The following is a 20960-nucleotide window of genomic DNA, read 5'->3' on the forward strand; positions in this document are numbered from 1 at the left end:
CATTCAAAATCAGTCTGGGCTAGCTAACCCTAATGCGTGCATTGTTTTCCAGTGACCACAGCAGAGCTAGCAGGCTTAAAAGGAGCTGTGAAAGTAATTGCACTGGAGCAAGCAGAGTCCAAAGGGAGCAGTAGTAGTCTCCTTGACTCCCCACACAGGGGGACAGGTGCAGCTGCTGGCTCTTTTATCTATTAATGTTATCGTAAAACAACAAAGGAAAGGGTTTTTATAATGTGGGTGGGTTTTTTGGCCTTTTTTTTTTCCTCATTCCCAGGAGAGCTGAATGTCTTGTTCATCAGTATGCTGTGTGAGATAAGCCCTTGCTTTTGCAAATGTACTTGTTTCGCTGTTCATTTATTATAAGAAATAACAGGGCTCAGATGCTAGTTTTCTTCTATTTGAACTTAATTTCATGAATCCCCGTGGAAAGCTAAATATACCTATTCAGTTTGCACTTAGGAAGTATATTGCTGCATTTATAAATACTCAAGTTTCCTTTTCATGATTGTACAGTTATTCTGCTTCTGTAATTAAAATTCATCATAATCTTTTCTGTTCTACAAAACTTTGAGCATTCTCCCTACCCTCATTTACTATCTTTCTTTCTTTTTCCCCCCATTATTTCCATTGCAGGTCATCACCTGGACTTACTTTCTAGGGACCCTGTACAAGGCTATCAAGTGCAAATACTTGAATATCTCTATATATAGTTGCTTAGGTACCATGCAGTTCTTTAGTGTGCTTCATAAATCTGTCAAATGGCTGTTTCTCTTCAATCTGATGGCTCATCAGCTTGTCATTTTAGAAGAACCAAAAGAGAGAGGCTAGGTACTTAGGTAGGTTTGGAGTCATTCAAGGTGCAGGGAGGGCAAAGCATTAAGTGTTTCCTTGGGAGATGTCAGGGAGAAGTAGAATAAGCAGCATCTATGCCCTCAGATGGCAGTTGTTTGTTCCAAGTCCTCTTTCCCAGTCAGCATTGATTTTTATCTGTGTAGAAGCAGTAAGTGCCACTGTGAAATTTTCAGCCTTTCAGGTACTTCAGTAATATCTTCCCATGAAAACCAGGCAACAAATATTTTGCTTCATCATGGGAGTCCAATATGCCTCATTCCACAGAGAAATTTCACTGATGTTTGCAATCATTTTTTCCCCACCATTTCTGCATACTAGAATCTATTCTTGTTCTCATGGTATGATATAGTACAGTGCTACAGAGATGGAGAATAAATGTAATAGATTAAAATCAGCTCCTCACAAGGAACCACTGACAATTTTTGCATTGTCCTGTATTAAAAAGAGGTGTGTGATCGTGGAAGGAGTATCACAAAACTTGTTTTATCCTTATTCATGACTCCTGCTGTTGAATTGGATTAGTATAACTGAAAGCCTATTCAGAACAAATGAACTGCTGTGCTGGAAACCAATGTGTTTTTTTATCCTAAGTCCTGCAACATTATTTTTTTCCTTATATTCACAGCTCCCAAAGTCAGGTGACTTTAAAATGCTTTTTTTCCTGTATTGTGTGATACAATTAATGCTTGCTTTTCCATACTGGCAAAGAGGATTATAAAAATAATTTGCTTCTTATAGTTTCAGAAATGAGAAAACAAATTCAATTGTATTTATCTGTTTTAAACTGAAGGGTGTATCTTACATATATATCGTGATATTTTTTTAGATCAGTCGTATGCCTTGTTAACATTCAGGGTTGGAAATACTTAGGCTGCATATTGTTTGCAATTACATCTGTCCTGTATACAGCAATCTGTTTTGCTGGCTTTTGATCTGAAGCAATATAACTGAGAGGAAAATTATCCTTTCAAATGGACTTCATTTTCTCCAACCTTGGCAGAATTTAAAAGTGATCCCCACCATCTCACTTTTCTTTATATTCGGTTAAATTTGAGGTATTTATTTTCATCCACCCCTTTATATTATTTATTGCTCCCTTGAACAAAGTAATGCATATTTCTCAGCAGAGGAACAACCTGGGCTCGTTTCCAAAGCATTTTTGGAGAGAAGGGAGTCATGGCTGCTTGCAGCAGTACAGAAGAGATGCTTAGCTACACCCTTGTCAGACTATGTGGTTATTAGCATCAGTGATCTGCCTAATAGAGAAATTCAAAAAGAAGAAAGAACAGACCCTTCCTTCATTCCTTCATTGGTTTTGCCCAATTAGCAGATTAGGAATAAACCCAATATTGCTCCCAAAAAAGACTTGACATGTTTATTTTATGTCAGAAGTCAGTCCATAAATGCAGGGAATTGTAGTGAATAATATGTTCACTGGACAAATGCTGTTATGGTGATGAGAAAGCCTAACGTAACAGGAAGGAAGAAACATAGTAGCCTGCTGGTATTTACTTGCAATAAGCTGCAGATAGCATGTATGGAAAGGAGTCTATTTTTGGTCCATGTGGAGTGCTTTGTTTAGTAATTTAACCATCATTCTTCTGATGTACATTGTATGCCTCTAGCAAGACATTCTAGCATCCTATTTGCCTCCTTTGTTAACACAGCTGCATATCAAGTTGAATGCTTCAGGAGTGTTTGTGAAATAACTATTAAATCTCTTTCTTGGACAGGCTGCTGTAACACCTCTCTGTTTAGTGTATAATATGCACTTCTATCATTGCTACAAGTCTCATTATTTTATCAGCTTTCTCTGGCTGCTTATGACATTGCTTTAAGTAGATGATGTTTCCCTGATTCTTCCCTATTGGTATTTTTTTTCCCTCTGCAAATACTGTATGGTATATAAATAGATATTATCACATTTTTTTTTCTTATCTGAAGTGTACAGCAGAAATAGAAGAGTACGTACAGCTAAAAAAAATGAGAGGAACAGAAAGGGCTTCTGTAAGAAGATGGACAGAGATTAATACCCCTTAGGGTAGAGACATAAGACCATGCTATAGCTACACTAAATAATCAGTGTCACAGGGAAGGCAACTTGTGTGCATTTTGCTACTTTCTATGAGCTAAAGAGTTTAATGCAACTATCAAATTACTATATAATATTTGAAAGAGTTGCAAAGTGACATTTTACATAGAATGTAAATCAGGGGAACTCGCTGCTGTAAGTCAGCAGAGGCTCTACTCTGTCCTGATTGACCCTAGGCTTCAGATCTGATGTATTAAAAGCTGACATTGCCACATGCTTGAAGGGCTGGTGAGAATCAGGAGAAAAGCCCACAGTTCTGCCTGTGTCCGGGCATGGAGCACTTCCAAGTGCCCGTTTCCAGAGAAAGTAGCTTTGAAGTAGGAGGATGTGATCAGCAGTGGCATAGTGGATGCAAGGCTTTGATAATTCTTTAGGGTGGGCTAGAAACAGATAGAAAGCAACTATTGATGCTGCTTGCATGTTAGGTTTCTAATGGTACAACAACTGGAATTGCTTTGACCCACGTTTCTGTCAGAAGAGAAGTAAGTTCCAAATTCCATGGTGGGATCCATGCTCCTGTTGTTGAAAATTCTATGACTCTCCTGCTTCTTGCTTCTTGGTGGATCAAATTTCTTCCTGGAGACCAGGTGGCCAAAGAATTTGCATCATGCATGATTTTGACCTCCTGTCTTTTATGCTAGTGCAGAGTGGCCTCTGCAAGTTGTTAGTAATAAGAACACCATGCTTTGCCCTCATATTCTATCCTGCACATCTTTCCATGATTTGTATGCTGTAGCAGGGGCAGGGTGGGGAGGAATGCTATGGAGAGTTTGCAGTGGAGAATCTTGAGTGTAGAAGCCTGTAGAGACTCAGCTTTGAACATGAGGGGGAGGAATTAAAATGACATGCAATCTGGAGTTTTTGTTTTCTGTTAACTAAAAAAACACTTCACTGTTTTCTTTGTCTCTTCTGGTATAGGCTTAAGTGCTTAATCTTAAGCTTACAGACTTTAATGCGAACAAATGGGCAAAACTGCATTAGGATATACAGGTCTGGTTTCTTGAAACAGGCAGTACTTGAGGGACAAATGCACAGAGCCAGACTATGTGACTCGTTGCCTCAGGGAGAGCAGGTGGTCTGTACATATGTTGCACAGTGCTACCAGCACAGTGGTGATTTTGAAGGTGGGAAGTTTGCTGGTTAGGGTTTGGGTCATTGAGCCAAGAAGTTCTGGGAACTATGTTGGGGAGGGGGGGGATGGAAATCTCCCCTTGGTGATGGGGAGCTAATGAAATGTGTGGCTTTGGTAATTATACCTGTATGGCTTTCAAGCTGTGTTAAATCCAGGGCGATAACCTCACCCCTTTCTACAGCTGGAAGTACTCCACACTGTAAATACCTCTGCTGCAGAGGTGCTACAAATCCTGCTTTGCTGTGGGAGGAGCGAAATCACATCTGATGGGTAGGGACTAGAGATGGTCAGAAGATATAAAGGAGGATCATGTCATGGATACTTGCTTACTGGAAACCTTGTATGAGTTTTCTCTCAGCAGAGCTCAAGATACTTCATATCATCTTCTAAGAAAGGCTATTTTATTTAATGCTTCTCTTTTATGTTACTGACAACATAAAAGCTTGATGAATAAGTCTATTACTTTGTGTTGTTGTTTGTTTCTTATAATTTATCAGCTGTTTTCTGCTTTTGTTTAGGTGCATAAAGTGATCAGGGCTTGGTCAATCACTAATTATAGTTTATTTTAATTACTAGTTGAATCCTTGAGAAAAAAAAATGTACAAACTGCATGCAGTCTAGCTACAGAGCTGGCCTGTAAATACACAGAAACTCATTACAAAAACTGTGGTTTTGTACTTTCTTCACCTTGTCAAGCTTCCCCTGTCTGAGTTTAAAATACTCGGGCATTAAGCACAGGCAAGATGGGGGAACATGATTATGGAGCACCATTACATGGGTTGGTGACACTCATTTTCCTAATGATTCCAGGTAGTTACAAAAATAGCCTGAAGATTTTGTGGCTACAAGACTGTGCCAGGTACAGAAAACTACTGAAATAGACCAAGGATGAGCTTCTGAGCCATCCTTGTGAGTCACTGGAGCTTAGCCCTGCCTTAGGTCTGTGCTCCACCTAACATTTTGTACTCTCTGAAATGAAAATTATTTATAAATGGGCAGCATAGGATAATTGCATGTAGGATCACAAACGGAATTTCAGAAAATCTGCTGGACAATGGTGAACCCTCATTATAGTCTGTTGCATGAGAGATGGTGAATGATGCTTGTATTAATACCCATCATAGGTATGATGTTCCCAAGGAGAGGAACAGCTTCTCTGGTAATGGTGCTCTGAGACCAAAAACAAGGGAGGAGGTTTGCATAGCTGGAAGGGCTTATTCCTGATGTAGTAAGGCTGTGATGTGAACACTGCTACATGGCTGATGGCATTTAATTAGACTGGGTTGGTTGAAAGAAAGTTTTATTTCATAAAATGCGGGATTCTAATTCCTTAATTTATTTATATATTTTAATGTGAGAATTGGATGGAGTTCGGGTAGTTTTGTTTTCTAGTTTTCAGCTTAAGCTTTGGGGGGAAAAAAAAGAAAAAACATGCTAGAATGTCTCACAACCCCCCTTCAGAAAGTATTCTCTTTAGATTTTATTGTACTTCAATTTTTCAAACATATATTGACCTGAAATTCGTTTCCTTGAATATTTCAAATTCATTATACGTCATAAGGGGTTTTCAGTTCTGAAACAAAATGTCAATGATATTAGTGAAAGTACTTGGCATAAATCCATCATTCTGTATTTAATCTGAGCTATTCAATGAGAAAAAACATTCAAAACTTGAGCTGATGATGGTCCATGTACTACAATTCTGGCTGCTAAAAGATTAACAAGAAACAGTTAAAATATTTTGGATAAAAACGATATTGAAGAATGCCCTTAGAGCTGTCACTGCAAAAGGAACAAAATTGGAACAGAAGCAAAGGAAGCTCCAGTCAAAAGAACAAAGGCACCTGTTGCCTGATCTTCTGCCAGCATCAGAAGAGGAGGAGCATCTCAGACATCAGGCCACTGTGGCTAGCAGTTGAACTGTGACACCCTGATTGTAGCTGGGGTTCGTCCTGGGGTAGAAAATGGAGGGAAAAAAAAATGTTTTTTAATTCTACTGAGGAGCCTAAAGTCAGATGCTGGTGGTGTGAGGAGTGTCCTAATCTACTGTATCTAGATGTATCAGTGTTATGGTTTTGCAATTTGGTTGGTGTTGCTATTCCACATCAGAACATCATGTGGGACAATGGGAGTCAAGGAGACAAGTTTTTTTTCCTTTTTTCTTCTTTTCTGTGAGCTGCCTTAAATGTGCATGGGGGGAGGGAGTGGCACTGGAGCGCGGGGTCTGGAAGGGGACGGGGTTTCGGCCGGCTCCCTGCGAGGTGACAGCGTGGTTGGAACTTCCCACCTCCCACAGCCCTCCGGTGAGATTTGGACTCGTTTTTCTCCCTCATTGTTGTTTAGTGTCATTGGGTTCATTAAACTGACGTTCATTCTCAGATCATTCTTTTTTTTTTCATCTTTTCCTTCCTAGACCTATTCGCAATCTCCTTTCCCCTCTCTCGGAGCGCACTTGGCCGTACCGTACCGCACTGTTAGAGAGGGGAGGTACTTTGTTCCTTCTCTCCCCGGGTTTGTTCCCACTGTCACGGAGTGAGCTCTAGAGAGAACTCTGTGGCAGTCAGTAATATTAAGGGAAAATTAAACAGGGAGGATTATCAGTTAAGATAAATGATGAGGAGTGGAACTGTTTATTACAGTAAGGCAGTGTGATAGACATGATGCATATGGAATGGCGGTGCATGAGACTCATAAAGAGTTATCTAAAAAGAAGAGTTCAGTGCTGCTCAGGAGTTAAGCTGGGACAGCAGAAAGCTGCCAGTTGGGTGCTGTGAGACTGGTATTGGGGTGCTGAAGGCATGGAACTGCCTGGTCCTTGACTTTCTTTTCCATGCCAGCTTGTAAAGCTGAGTTTCTACCATGCATTAACAGGCAGATGCTCTTGATCTCTGCTTTGGAATAGCCACAGACAATGAAAGTTTTCAAAACCAATGTTTCTCTCTCCTTTTCATTCTCTTGCGCGCAAGATGCATAAAGAAACATGCCTGCATGCTACTTCCACACATAAGACATTTGTAGATTCTAATCTTTAGAGCAATTGTTCTCTACCTTTTTTTCCCAAGACAGCCCTAGATCTAGTGAACAATTTATGGAAATTTATGAGAAGAATTTGTGATATGATGATGTGACAGTGAGGGACTGAGTCTCAAGAGATTTCTTCCTGTTCTGTTTCTGTAAATCTTGGGATCTTTGTTAGGGAACTTCTGAAGAAACACTTGTGGACTCTGTCTTTACTGAGTATTTTGTTCCTTCTTCCATTGCTGTGAGCCCAGTATTGCAAGACTTCTGCTGCCCTCTTCTTCCATCCTGTGGGTACTCTACTCCAGCAGAAGACAGTTACCCACCAGATAGGTCAGGTCAGCCCACACAGGGCTCTGTCCCATCCCAGTGGCTTTTACTGCTTGTGCAGTTCAAGCACATCCCCAGACAGGGAGAAGCAGGATTCCTCCCCTGTAAAACTGATGTGCTCTCTCTACAGGCTACCATCTCATTTCTTGGTGAGCTGGCATTTTCTTCAAGCTCTGGATTCACTTTACGTTCCTGACACTTTACTATTTTTTTTACTTTTTTCTTTTTTTAAAAAAGACCTATTTTTGTCAGTTTTAATGATTTTCAGTGATTTCCTCTGAGCTCTGTGTAGCTCGCAATTACACACCTGAGTTTACAGGCAACAGGGATGTGAAAACTTAAATATTTTTTTTTAGCATTTTATTTAGGTAACCTGCAAAAAGCTCTAAGCATCCCAGTTCTCAATGGAAATGTGTGAAGCTACTCCTGAGTGGTTACCTGTGCTGTGAATTGTGACATCGTGCATTGTGTCAGGCTTGGGTGAGGAGGAAGAAATCCCTTAATACTTGAATTTGCCGCGGTAAATCCTGTGAGAAATAGTAGTAATGTTAAATTAGAATGCAGCAGGTTGACAGCATATGCCTCTAGGTGTGCCACAGCAATACTGTGTTTGTGCTCCACAGTATTTACTTTTTTAGACTGTAATGAAAGTTAATTTTATTTCAACGGCTGAAGGTTCTGTGACCATTTTTCTCTGCTGTGTTATTAAGGAAAAGAATACAGCCACTAAAAGGATGTTTTCATGTCTATTGCCAGCTTTCTTTGACTGAAGTAGAGTGTGCTAGTTGAATTTTCACAGGCTGTCTTGCCAATTCTTTCCCCTTTTTGTACTTAGGAATTGCAGCTTCAAGACCTGAAGTCAAGTAAATAGCAGAATTGACTGGTGGGGATGGAAGTATTGCAATAACAATGCTATTTAACTTGCTGGCTAATAAAGAAAGAAAAAAGTTGTTGTTTCTACAACAGCTAGTGGAAAATTGCATTTATCAATTCAATTAATCTAAACAAACTGGGATTTCAACCCCATCATCCTGGCTCAGTTCCAGTTTACGTAATTATATCCTGGGCTACCTGCATTCCCTATGGAGTTTTTGCCATGTAAGTTATGGCTTATACTGCATCCACATGTGTTGGGCTTGTTATGAACAGCTGTGTTCCATGTCAGGATCTGGTAAATCCTATCTGGTAAAAAGCACAGAGGTGATTGTATTGCAGTAGAACTAAGGGGTGAGTGACTGTTTAATTGTAGGTAATATGTTAGCAGGATTTGTGCGTGCAGCAAATATCAGGAGTGGCTTCCTACAGTGATGGTCAAAATATAAATAGGTTAGAAGTGAGGGCATGTCATAACTCCAAAGTGTGGGTGTCAGGTCAGTGGGGTGGGCTCTTCTCAGTGGTGTGCAACAAATGAACAAAGGTCAATGGGCAGAAACTGGAACACTGGAAGTTCCATATTAGCACAAAGAAGAACTTCATTGTCATAAGTGACAGAGCACTGAAACAGGCTGCCCAGACAGGCTGTAGAGTCTCCTTCTGGATATTCAGGATCTGCCTGGAGGTCTTACCTGTGTGACCTGCAGTAGGGAAGTGCTTTAGCAGGAGTTGGATTCCATTTCTAGATGTCTGTTCCAACCCCTGCAATTCTATGGTTTGGATGTGGAACTGCTTTTAAAATGTTGTTGATTCCAAATTTTAATTACAGTTTGAGGACAGCTTTGCTAAAACCTGAGTTTGGAAACAGTCTCCTGTAGATACTGCTTTATAAAAGGAAAGACGCATCCAGATTTCACTAAGAGCCTCAGATGGTGCACATGGAGATGACTGTGCATACTGCCTCACAGAGAGCATCTGGGGGCAGCCAGTTCTTTGTTATGTGCAAGAGACTGAGTGAACAGGGAAAACAAGGTTTGAGAAGTGGTTCGTTTTTACCCTGAGTAACATTTTAACCTCTGTGTAGATCACACAGGGTCCTTGGGTGAATGGAAGGCAAAGGAAGTTGGTATGTGAACTGGAATGAGAGTTGCTTTTGAGCATGATCTTTTGGTGGTAAAACCCAATTTCTGCAAGTTGGTACAGCTTTTTATTTATTTATTTATGAAAGCAAATATATTTTCATCAGGATAAACAAAACACAAATGCATAGCTTTATGCTCTTCTTAACTACTTTAATTTACTTCTCTTAAAATGCTTCCGCCATCATAATTTCTCCACAATAGATATTTTTGTTGTGGAAACTAATTTGAATGTGCATGATAGATGAAATGCACTGGAAACTCCAGTTTTTATCAGCTCTAACCCTTGATCTTAATTAGCTCCCCTACATCTGTTTCCGTAGAAACCAAAACAGATAAAGTACTGCTGCTGTATGGAAGAAGTATGCAGGAAAAAGATTTTCAGTAATTTGCTTCTGACCAGTCTGTGACCACAGGAGCAGGTATGCATTGCTGCTTTCAAAGGCATTGCTGGGCTGGACCAGGACCTGATCCTTGCTAAAGATTTTGCCTGAGAGGTGAATAAGATTTAAGATAAGAATGGTACCTTTCACAGAATCACCAAGGTTGGAATAGACCTAGAAGATCATCCAGTCCAACCATCTACATATCACCAATAGTTCTTACTAAATCATGTCCCTCAACACAATGTCCAAATGTTCCTTGAACACTGTGCTCCCGACCCCTCACCAGCTTTGTTGCCCTCCTATGAACACATTCCAGGGCCTCAGTGTTTTTCTTGCAGTGAGGGGCCCACATGCAATGTGACAATTTGCTCCATAACCTTCCCTGCCACCGAGGTCGGGCTAACAGGTCTGTAGTTCTTAGTCTTCTCTCGGACTGTGATTATGATGGAAGCAACGGCAGGAAAGACTCCTAATGTTTTTCCCCATACAGAAGGTTATCAGATGAACTTCCAGTATCTATTCTTGGGTATATTCCTGGCTCATCCTCTGCCCATGGGAAAAGGCCAAGGCAAAGCTGCAGTGCCCAAGGGAACATATGTGTAGAGTTCCCAGCTGTTGAGTAACTGCACCTACAGCATTGCAGCACACTCTCTCCTTGGTACAGTTGTCTTTTGGAGTGTGAAGATTTCATGTTCAATGCTTTCAGGGGCATAAAATCAAAAGCAATAAATCTTTGCTATCTAACTCCCAATGCAGTGCTTTGTAAGCCAACTGTATTGCTATATTTTAACCTTCAGATAGTGCACTAATAAGTCGATTAGTGGGCACACTGATCTCCCTTATTATTGCTCATATCTAAGGTTGCAGGACTGTAGTTTAGCCAAAGTGTGTTGATAAGCAGTAGTTATTCAATATATCCTTGGGTTTTGAAAAACAGACTCTTGGAAAAGAGTCGTGCAGAAAGGAGTGATGCTCAGCTGGGGTCAGAAGTGCTGAGGAGACAGAGCATGTTGTCATGGTGTCCTCATGGCCACAAGGTGATCACATAATTCAGGGACATGTAAACGTATTTCACAAGTAAGATGAGTCAGGAGAGACAATAACAATTTTTATAGTAATATTTCAATTCCATGGCACTTATACGTGTCATGCTTGCACTAGTCAAGGCCAAAGTCCTCAGGGCATGTTTGGGCCAGTACTTTGGGGGTCAGGACGTTTCACTGCCTCATTCATTCAGGACTGCTTCTGCATGAAGCAGTTCTATCTCTTGCTCAGCATTCTTCAAGGCATTGGCCAGCTGTGAGGACCCATGCCTCCAAACTCATTAATCAGCTCCACCATGGTTAATTTTTCTTGTAATCTAATCCCATTCTCATGGGAAGTATTGTACTGTGTGAATTTTGCTAGCTATATTTTTATCTATGTTTTAAATATTTAATATCTATTTAAATATCTATTTAAAATATTTCTACATAAAGCATAATAATTATTGGTGTGTTTTACATGCTTTTAATATATAGAAAACATCATGCAAGATAATGTGCGTGTGTATATGTATATATACACATCTGCCCTAGACAGAGCATGTTACTATTCAGTTAGTTAATTTCCCTGTCAGGCATATGTATGAATCCTTAACAAACTCCTCTGTACATCCTGTACTATCTTAAAATGTTTCTGCCAGGTGGCCAGGCAGTAGTAGCTCCAAGTTCTAGGACCACTTAGGATGCAGGAAGTAGATGGAAGAAACATCTGGTGGTCGTAGATTCCATCCACGTAGATATCCTGATGTATGGAGAGATAACAGAGTGTGCCAGAAGCCTGAGGAATTCTGACTCTGATAGATGTTGGGTTTGATGTCATCTGTTTCAAAACAAAACCTGTTGGCTGTGGGCTCTGTGCTGTGTTTTCTGGGTGTTAGCAACAGTCCTCAAGTTTGCAGTGTCATCACTACCATCTGGGTCTTTCACAACACTGATGCAAAGTCAACTGTCATGGTATTATTAAATATTGTGATACAAGTGCTATTAATATACAGGGTCAAGGGACTTTGTAGTTACAATGGCAATGGAGGGTGCATTTTGTAACTACCACAAATGTTCACACTTAGCACTCCTGATAATGCACACATTTAGAAACTCAGCTCTACTGTGGTATTGATATTTTGCCCATTACTAACAAGAGCTAGTTAATTTTTTAGCAAGAGCTGTTTGGTTGGAATATGCGTTTGGAAAGGGATGTGTTAGATTTATTTGGAAACTAGATTTTCCTGCCTTAAATATATTCCTTAAAAACATACTCATAGGTGTTTTAATTTTGGTAAATGAAAACTAAAAGGTATTCTTATATGTTTATGTGATTGTATATGTATGTATATATGTGTGTATATATATATATATATTTCTTTTTATGGAGGTATGTGCAAACCTCTCTTGTCTGCCTGCATGTTCGTGTATTATAGGCATGGCTGCTAACAGTTTCTATGATTTAAAGTTACCAAACATTTCTTATTACTTGAAACCGAAAATAAGATGTTATAACTCTCTCAAACATGAGTTTTGAGGTCAGCGTTTTCAATAACAGGACCATCCAAATTCTGTGTAAAACTATATCTGTGTGTCTGTGTGTAGAACTATTAACATTACAACAAAGTTGCTCAGTTGAACAGCTGATGCTTTGAAAGTTTTCTATTTGGATGATTCATCAGAGGTGAATGATTCTCCACTCTGAAAGTGAGAACCAAAGTCAAAGTGTAGCAGGTAGTTTGTCAGGGATACTCCCATTATCTTATCCATTAAAGGAAAACAAAATAATGAAAAACCATAGCAGATTCCACTGTCAGTCAAAATATAAGCCTTTGGAAAATAACTGATTTGTTGGAGTTCAAGTAAGTTCATAAGTTTGATGGCTAAGTCTTTCAGAGTTTCTACTTGCATGAGGCATGAGTTGTATGGGACTGAAATAACCCATCTGGTAATTACATCTGGTCAAGCCTGAGCACTACCAAGAAAAAGGATTTTGTTTCTCCTTTACAAGTAGCAAATCCCCTGCTAGGCATCAGTACCAGAAATACAACCCTTTCACAGGAGAGAGAGCTGGAATTTGCTGGAGAGATGGGCACACAGTGGTACCAAAGAGACAGGATGAAAAGGGACAAAAGCTAGAAGAGCAGAGGTTGTGGAGGGAAGAAAAAAAGACTGAAAGCTGTGAGGAAAGGAGACTGAGAGTACTGGGTAAGATGAACAAGTGAATTGATAAGGGAAGGGGTGAAGTTTGTGTGAAGAAATAGAAGAGCTAGCGAGACTGGCTGGACTTAAAAATAATAACAGTGAAAATAATGAATCAACGGGTAAGGAAAAATGTTGAAAAGCACCTGAGAGTGGGATTCATAGCAACATCAGGCAGAAAGGCAGAGATGGCAATGTGACTGGCTGAGGAGCTATCAAGACCATTTTGTACTGGGAACTGGTGTCAGAAGGGAGGTAGATTTTGGAAAGGGGAAACAGTGAAGAGCTAAGTGAGCTGAAAGCAAAGCAATTTGAGCAATGTCTTAAACGACAAACAAGAGAAAAAAATGAGACCACTAGAAAGTCCTGTAATTCATTAATCACTGCTTTTGATTGGCACAAACAAAACATTATTCAGATTTATTTGTATTGGTTTTCCTTTGGTAAATTGTGTATGGTTCCATTCCCTCAGTTAAGAAAAGTGTCGGGCAGACAAAGGGCACAACGTTTGTGGCAAAATGAACTACTACAGAAGAACCCAGGAGGAAATTAATAATTCTGTCTTCAGAACCCCTTTTGTAAACGTGATGTAAATTAAGCCTCAGGCGATAGACTGAACAACAGGCAGAGCACACACGTTGAATTGATACTCATTAAGTGAGTACAGTCCATTCTGTGCATTAAAGGAGGCAGGAAGATATGGTTGTATCATGAAAGATTATATACTAAGTTGCACTAAAAAGGGAATCTGAGCTGAGTCAGCATTAGCAATCTTAATTCTTTCCTAACCCTAAGAGAGTTTGTCTTGATGACCTTAATAATGATCTTTTAGTGCTTTTGTGTTTGTGTAGATACATAGCACAGAACATTTTCTCACGAAGCTTGAAAAACAAAGAAAATATGTTTTGAAGGCCAATTTTCCTGTACAAGCAGCACAAAAACAACTCCAACATTAGAATGAGATTTGAAATATGTAATTGTATGTTATCTGGCACAGGTATTCTTATAACTGCAATACAAGTGTCCCAATCTCACTTTTCATCCCTGTATGACCTTCCCCAGCATAGTACAGCTCTTATTTGTTAGGCTGAATGAGGCAGGAGTGTTCCTGACAATCAGGATTTTTTTTTTTTTTCCTTACTAAGTTTATTTTGTTTGCAAGTAAACAGAGAGTTGAAGTGGCCTCTCATTTAGAAGTAGTGTTTGCAGCTCTACAAGTATTGAATCCAATGCCCACACTACCTAGCTGAGTGAGCTGGATCCTAATAAGGATATGAAGCATGAACCTAGTGTTCTAATTAAAGCTGATGGCCATTCATCTCTCTAATTGCAGCAATGCCCACCAGGATAATTTCACCCCAAACGTCCCATTCTTCTTGTGCCTGAACAAGTGACATAAAAACCATCTGGAGTCTTGCCAAGCATGAAGAGAAAAATTTACCGACTATGATATCACACCAGAAAACATTACAGAATGAAAAAGGTCAAACAAAGTGCTGAAGTTTCTCTATTGGGCTTCTGGAAGTATTGTTGTCTTAGTGGTTGTATCATCTGTTTGTTGGGTTTTTTCCCATAAACTTGTAGGACTTATCTGTTAATAAGTAAAGATTTTCTAAAATGCTTTGTAATCTTCTGGGCTGCTGGGTGTTATTCGTTTATTTGAGAGTGACTTGCAGAATCAAACTATAATTCAGAGATGGGTTATAAAGCAGGTATGTTTATTCCAGCGTTGCGCAGCGCCGGGTGCAAGGGGGATAGCTCCACCAAACTTGCACACTGACTTGTAAAATCGTGACACAGATATAGGTACATTTAATACATAGTCAATGATTTCTCGGAATTCTAATACATAGTCACTAGTTCTAGGAATTCTGATACATATTCAATAGCTCTTTAGCATACAGACCCCCTCTTGTTCTTATCAGGGGGAATGCAACTCCTCTTCTGGTCGTCCGTGAGGTCTCACTCCTTATCTGCATCCTCCCTGCTCTCTCAGGCCCCTTGTTTCTTTTACTTGTTACCTTTAAGTTTCCTTTACTTATTTCTATAATCTACCTTTAAGTTTCCCTTCCTTGTTTCTGTAAACTACCTTTAACTATCCCCCTCCTAGCCCCCCTTTCTTCCGAATTCCAGTAGAGCATCTGTTTCCTGCTTCACTGTTCAAGAGGAAAAAGAGAGGAAGTTCAGGTGTCGGAGCAGGATGTGCAGTTGGAGGAGAGTTGTGGCATACAGTCAGTGTGGCTCATGAAGCATGTACAGTCAACCTTTGGAAATGCACTCATTTGCGAGCCTGTGTCCTGGGTGAGCAGGACTCTGTTCTTAGGTTGGGCTTTACAGATCCAGCACACTCTCCAGACTCAGAGTTTTTTATTCCGTAGTACATAACCTAAAAATCAGAAAAATTATATGTTTCTTGATTCTTTACAGGTTGAGTTCATTACTGTCAACAATATTTCCTGTGTCTGATTGATTTATTTTAGCCTTAGGGTATATGTGATAGATTTTCACCGCTGAAGATTAAGTAACACTGAATTTCCTTTGTGTAGCCTAAGGACATGCATTAAGAAGCTTCTTTGTTTTTCAGTGGGTAAGAATCACCCCATTAACTTCAGCTTTTATTTCACATGTTCTCTGGAGTGAGAATTTTCCTTCTGTGTTCTAACAAGCTCCTAGAAACAATGGACATGACATTAGAAAGGATATTACTAGAGAAAAAGAGCTGTAAGACTTTAGTGAGGGAACGGATGGATGTTGTGTAGAATCACTGCTTGATTCTGCTACTCACAATTGCTAGAGTATGAATGTTTTGCCTTAGCTGGTCATGCAGTGCTGCACCGAAGTATGAGATCTCAAGTGAGACACAGATTCCAAATGAGGTAGTATCTTGCACCCACTGACTTTACTGAGAATAAGGGATTTATCACCCTTGGGACCCATCTAGCAACTTTGTCTGCATCAGGAATGATTTGTTGTTGCTGCTGTTACATGGAGTTTCAGTGATTCCAGAAATTATTGGTGTTTGGTCTAAATTTCCTGCAGTACCCAGGGGAGGTACAGCTGGTGTTACTTCCTGTATCCTTAGGCAACTACATGCAGGGTGGCATCCTGCTGTCTATTAGTAGTGCCATAAGGTCTTGCAGTAATGGCTATAACTCAAAGTTTTATCATGTAAATAAATTGTGGAGTGATGGAGTGGGAGTTAGTGCACAAAATCTGTACACTCTGCTGATCCCTGCCTTAGTCAGGGAAGGGTGAGGGTTAGGAAGATGAAGACACTGAAGTGAGCAAGAGAGTGAAAATTTTTCATTTTCTAGGCTCGCAAGTAAAGATTTTATCACTGATTTAATAGATTTTCCTATGCCTTACCCTGGACACTCATCCAGGAACCAGATGTTTCTAGCATGACATGTTCCTCTTGTGCTCTGGTTTGACCTGGAAGCATGCCCATTAAAATTAGGAGGATTTGCACTGCTGTCAACTCAGGAACTTTTGATACCCTCATTCTGCAAGACACACATTTCAGTGTCTGACCTATATATCTGAGTGGTCCCATTAAGATTGGTCAGTCTATTTAGACACTTAAAGTTAGGAACAAACATAAAACTCTGATGACTCGTGTCATAAGAGAAGTGAATGAAAACAATAGTTGACTTCACTGTTGCTGTTTCTTCAGAGCCTCAGCTGGGAAAATAGATCAGTAATGTTTATTTTGCTTTGTTAAGCAGTGAATAATAGGCAATAATAATCTTAGTGGTTATTGTGTCATTATGAACCAGCTAGCCTTTGGCACCTCTGTTTCCACTGGTGCCAATTCTGTTCCATTCCTCAGCAAATGTGTTGCTGCCACTGTTCCACCGAGATACCCGCGGAAGGATTTTGCTTGTATGTCATAGAACAATGGTTGTTGTTGTCTTTGTTTTGTCTGTTTTGTTTGTAACTGGTTATTTTTTTCCTTTTTGCTAATTTTGCCATCACCTCCCTTTTACATGAGGAGAAAGGAAAGGTGTCAGACTGTCTCTCATCCCTACAGTAAGACATCTTATTGCAGGATTCCACCTGGAATAATCTGATGCCTAGAGCATGCACTTAACATTCCCTTGAGTTCAAGAATGTTTAAATATCATGTATATTTTCTACTGGAATGTTCACGTGTTCGTAATTTATTTATTTATTTATTTTTCCTATTAAAGGGGGAAGAGCTGTGTTTTATTCCTTTGCAATCTTTCATGAACTACTGCTCTTCAGGAACAGAGATCGCTTGTGCAAGAGGGAGAGCAATTGCTTATTGGTGTAATTGTAGCAGTTGAAGACAGCATAAAGGGCAGGTAACTGACAGCATCTGTCTGAAAGATATTCAGAGTCTCTCCTGCTTCATTGGGAGTGTTTGTACAAGTTGTCAGATACTTGTCCTAAGGTGAGTGAAAATACACAACTGGAGCAAAAGTTCAGAACATGAGTAATTAACGAAGTCCCTTTTATCACTCTTTTCACTTTATCTCTCTTCTGTTTCAGTGGTGTTTGTTTCACTTCCATAAAGAAGACAACAGCTCTGGACTCTGATAAAACAAAGCTTGGCAGAGTCCCAGGCACGGTATCTTGTTCTGGCACTACACTCAGCTTGATCTTCTCATTTACCTCACAGGTATGAAGGGATCTTTCATACACTGGCCAGAACTGCTAGTAAAGGCAGTTGGGATTTCTAATTGTGGTTATTCCTGTATCTGGATTCCAATAAAATATGTATTTAGGAGGGCTTTTATGGGAAAACATAAGCTCATTCTGCCTGTGCTCCAAACCAAGAGAATCCTGTGTTGGTCTGTGAAGAGTTTATTAGCTGAGCTTGGTGCACTCTTAACTGTGGCTCCAAGATTCAGCTTGGAATACAAATCAGATTAACTTACTTGCTGTATAAAGGAGTAACATTTGTGGAGAGGGAGTGACCATGAATTATCTTGTCCCCTCTCGCACCTGGGATACTAATGTGCTACCAGTCCTCAAATGTCAGAACCTCCTGAAAAGAGATCTTCTCCTCAGCCAGAGCACAGCCTTAGCCTGAGAAGCTCCTGAATGCAGCTCAGTACTGTGAAATACAAAAGATACAGGAGGCATTCTGTAAGAGCAATTTCTGATTTTTCTCAAGTTGACTCACTGTTTATAATGATTTGTCATATTGGTTCAGGGTAGCTGTTTTTAATAGTTTATTGCACAGCTGAGTACATTAATCTTTGTTCATATACAGGCTACTGTAGTGCATATTTTACAATATTAGGTATTTTTTTGAGGGGAAAGTAACTAACACACAGTACCTTCTCACTCTCCAAGACAATAAGTTCTACCTTGACAGTTGTAATGGATTATTATGGAGAATCACCTTATTGTTCCACATCTGGAGAGGGGGAAACAATACGAAAGGCCTTGAAAGAATTTACGCACATCAAGAACTGAAATCCAAGCATTCAGTGTCTAGTCTAGTGCATTTATGATGTGGCAAATGTGGATTCATTTGATATTGCCATACCTGTAGCTTACATAACATTGTTTGCAATATGTTGTGGCAAATTACATACATAAGCTTTCTTTTACAATTTACATATTAATCAGAACGCTCTGATCCTAGATCTCTTCCACCTTTTTGACCCACTTTCAGGTATTCAGCAGGACTGCTTCATCACATTGTGTTATGAGTGTTCAACAAGCGTGCTCGAGGAAAGCCTATGTCACTTGTAGATGTATCCTGACACCAAGTGAATCACGCTGCTTCACACTGCACTGAATCATTGGTAAGCCATCTCACAAATCATCATTTGTTTCGAAAGTTATTAAAATGAAGAAATAGGGAATAAAAACCAAAACAGTTTTGCCAATAAAATAAAACTGAAGCGCTGGTCAAACTGCATCTGACTGCTTGGAGCTAAACTCATACATTTTTCATCTTCTTATAAGTTTGCTATGTGTTGAATCTCTAATAGGTTGCTTTAGAATCAATATTTACAAGACAAGCTCACTCATGGTGTTTTTTACTCCTTGAGGAGATGACAAAAGACTTTAAAAGAAAACACTAAGAAGTGTCAGGATGGCTTTTTCTTTCAGTATTCAGTTTACCAGTTTTCTTGGTAAATTGGATTCATGCTTTGGGCTGCACAGTGTTTGTACAGACACCAGGTATTTGTCTGACATCCAAACAATGCAGCTTCTCTTGTGTTTACCTGCAGACTTTAGGAATGCTTCTAATTTTCAATGCTATATTTTAGTGGTTATTTTTTTTGTTTGTTTGTTTGTTTAAACAGGGTTTCAACCAGAATTTGACACTTGTAATTTGGGGCACTCATTGCATTATGTAAAAACTACAAATTCAAGGCGTTTTATTACACTATGTTTTGACTGATGCTTAAGCAGTGTTTAATATTACGTCTTCTGATGGCTCAACTAAGGTATTGCAAGAAGGCCATGCTGTAAGAACTGAAGCAGACCAGAGGAATGAGAGACTGTTCCAACATGATATTCCTGATACATCTCCATAGTGTACAAATAACTTTAGAGAATCAATTAACATTATCTCTGTACTTCCTACATGCAAAGTACAGTGATTGTAAACCTAAGAAAATGTAAATCCTGAAGCCTTCTTTCCTCCTGGATATTAAGCTGCATTCTCACCGCTCGGAAAATCTCTGTGCTCTAAATAGCACTGTCTCCATGGCAATGTGCAGCTCAGTTTTAAACTTTCCAACACATAAAAATGTTAATTTATTTGTTCTAAGCACTCCCACAGTTGTCCTAGCTATGGAATCCTCAGGATCGGGCATTTTCCAGGAGCAGCAGAGCTGTCAGGTTAAAGACTGGGTTAACTGCCAGGAATTGCCCAACCTGAAGGTCGTTATTGGCAAATTATATTATTATTTCCTGTCAGCTTAGCTTGTGAAGTGGCACTTAAAGCATTAGGCAGTCAGCGCACTCAGGGCATTCAAAGAAATTTTGTTTCTTTTGTTCTTAATGTGAAGGACTCCTTTGTAAATGAATGCAGCCTGAGATGAAGTAGAGACTTGTTAAATGTCGTGCCTGGCATGCCCAACTTTCACGGTCATTACCATTACTTTACACCACTACAAGCTTTTTTTTTTTTCTTTTCTTAATTTATGATAAAGACATGCAATGTCATCGCCTTGAAGAAACAAGGCAATAAGTCGTTATTTTTCAACATTATTTCTCCCTTGTTAATCCTCTGCTAGGTTGGCTTTCTGCTGTAAAAAATCACTGGCCTTGAGACTGTCAGAGCACTGCCTGGCAAAGTGCTAAGCATTTTGATTTTGATCCAACAGAGCACTCAGGCACATGTTCAGCCTCAAGTATGCAGGTAATTTTTACTGGAGAATAGGAAAAAAAACCTTTTGTCCTAACCTCAGAGCCTTTTGTGATTTTCTTGACTACAGCTGGAGTATTCCGTTACCAGTGGGATTTAAGTTACAGACCTAAATTTTGAGCTACAAGAAGAGCTTGAAAGAAATTCAGTTTGCCCTGATTATATATATATTTTCTAATAATGAAGCTATCACCCTTTACAGATAAATAATTTAATGCAACAGAAATCAGTGTACTGTCAGGGTGTTGTAGAAAAAGAGATGGGCACTGTTACTGCAAATATGCTTAGGACCAGTTTTTAAGATGTACCTTTTGGGGATAACAGCTTTAGTTCATGCATGTGAAGCTGACCTGCCTCATCACAACACTTCTTAGCAACTTCTAAACAAGCTACTAGGAGGAAGTTTTTTTGGCACACAGAGGGTGGTGACGCACTGGAACAGGTTGCCAGGCTGTGGATTCCCCATCCCTGGAGGCATTCAAGGCCAGGCATGGATGTGGCTCTGGGCAGCCTGGTCTGGTGGTTGGCAACCCTGCACATAGCAGGGAGTTGAA

General features: G+C 39.7%; 1 long non-coding RNA gene across 1 annotated transcript in view; it reads left to right on the plus strand.

The window, feature by feature from the left end:
* The window catches only part of LOC107310833, a 29478-nt gene that overhangs the window by 2108 nt on the left and 6410 nt on the right, over nt 1-20960 (plus strand). Inside the window, exons 2-4 of the long non-coding RNA XR_001553749.2 lie at nt 17240-17463; nt 17562-17691; nt 18697-18829. This is a non-coding gene — a long non-coding RNA (uncharacterized LOC107310833). The remainder of the gene's footprint in view (nt 1-17239; nt 17464-17561; nt 17692-18696; nt 18830-20960) is intronic.

The sequence above is a fragment of the Coturnix japonica genome, chromosome 3 (assembly GCF_001577835.2).
Source record: "Coturnix japonica isolate 7356 chromosome 3, Coturnix japonica 2.1, whole genome shotgun sequence".
Lineage (NCBI taxonomy): Eukaryota > Metazoa > Chordata > Aves > Galliformes > Phasianidae > Coturnix > Coturnix japonica.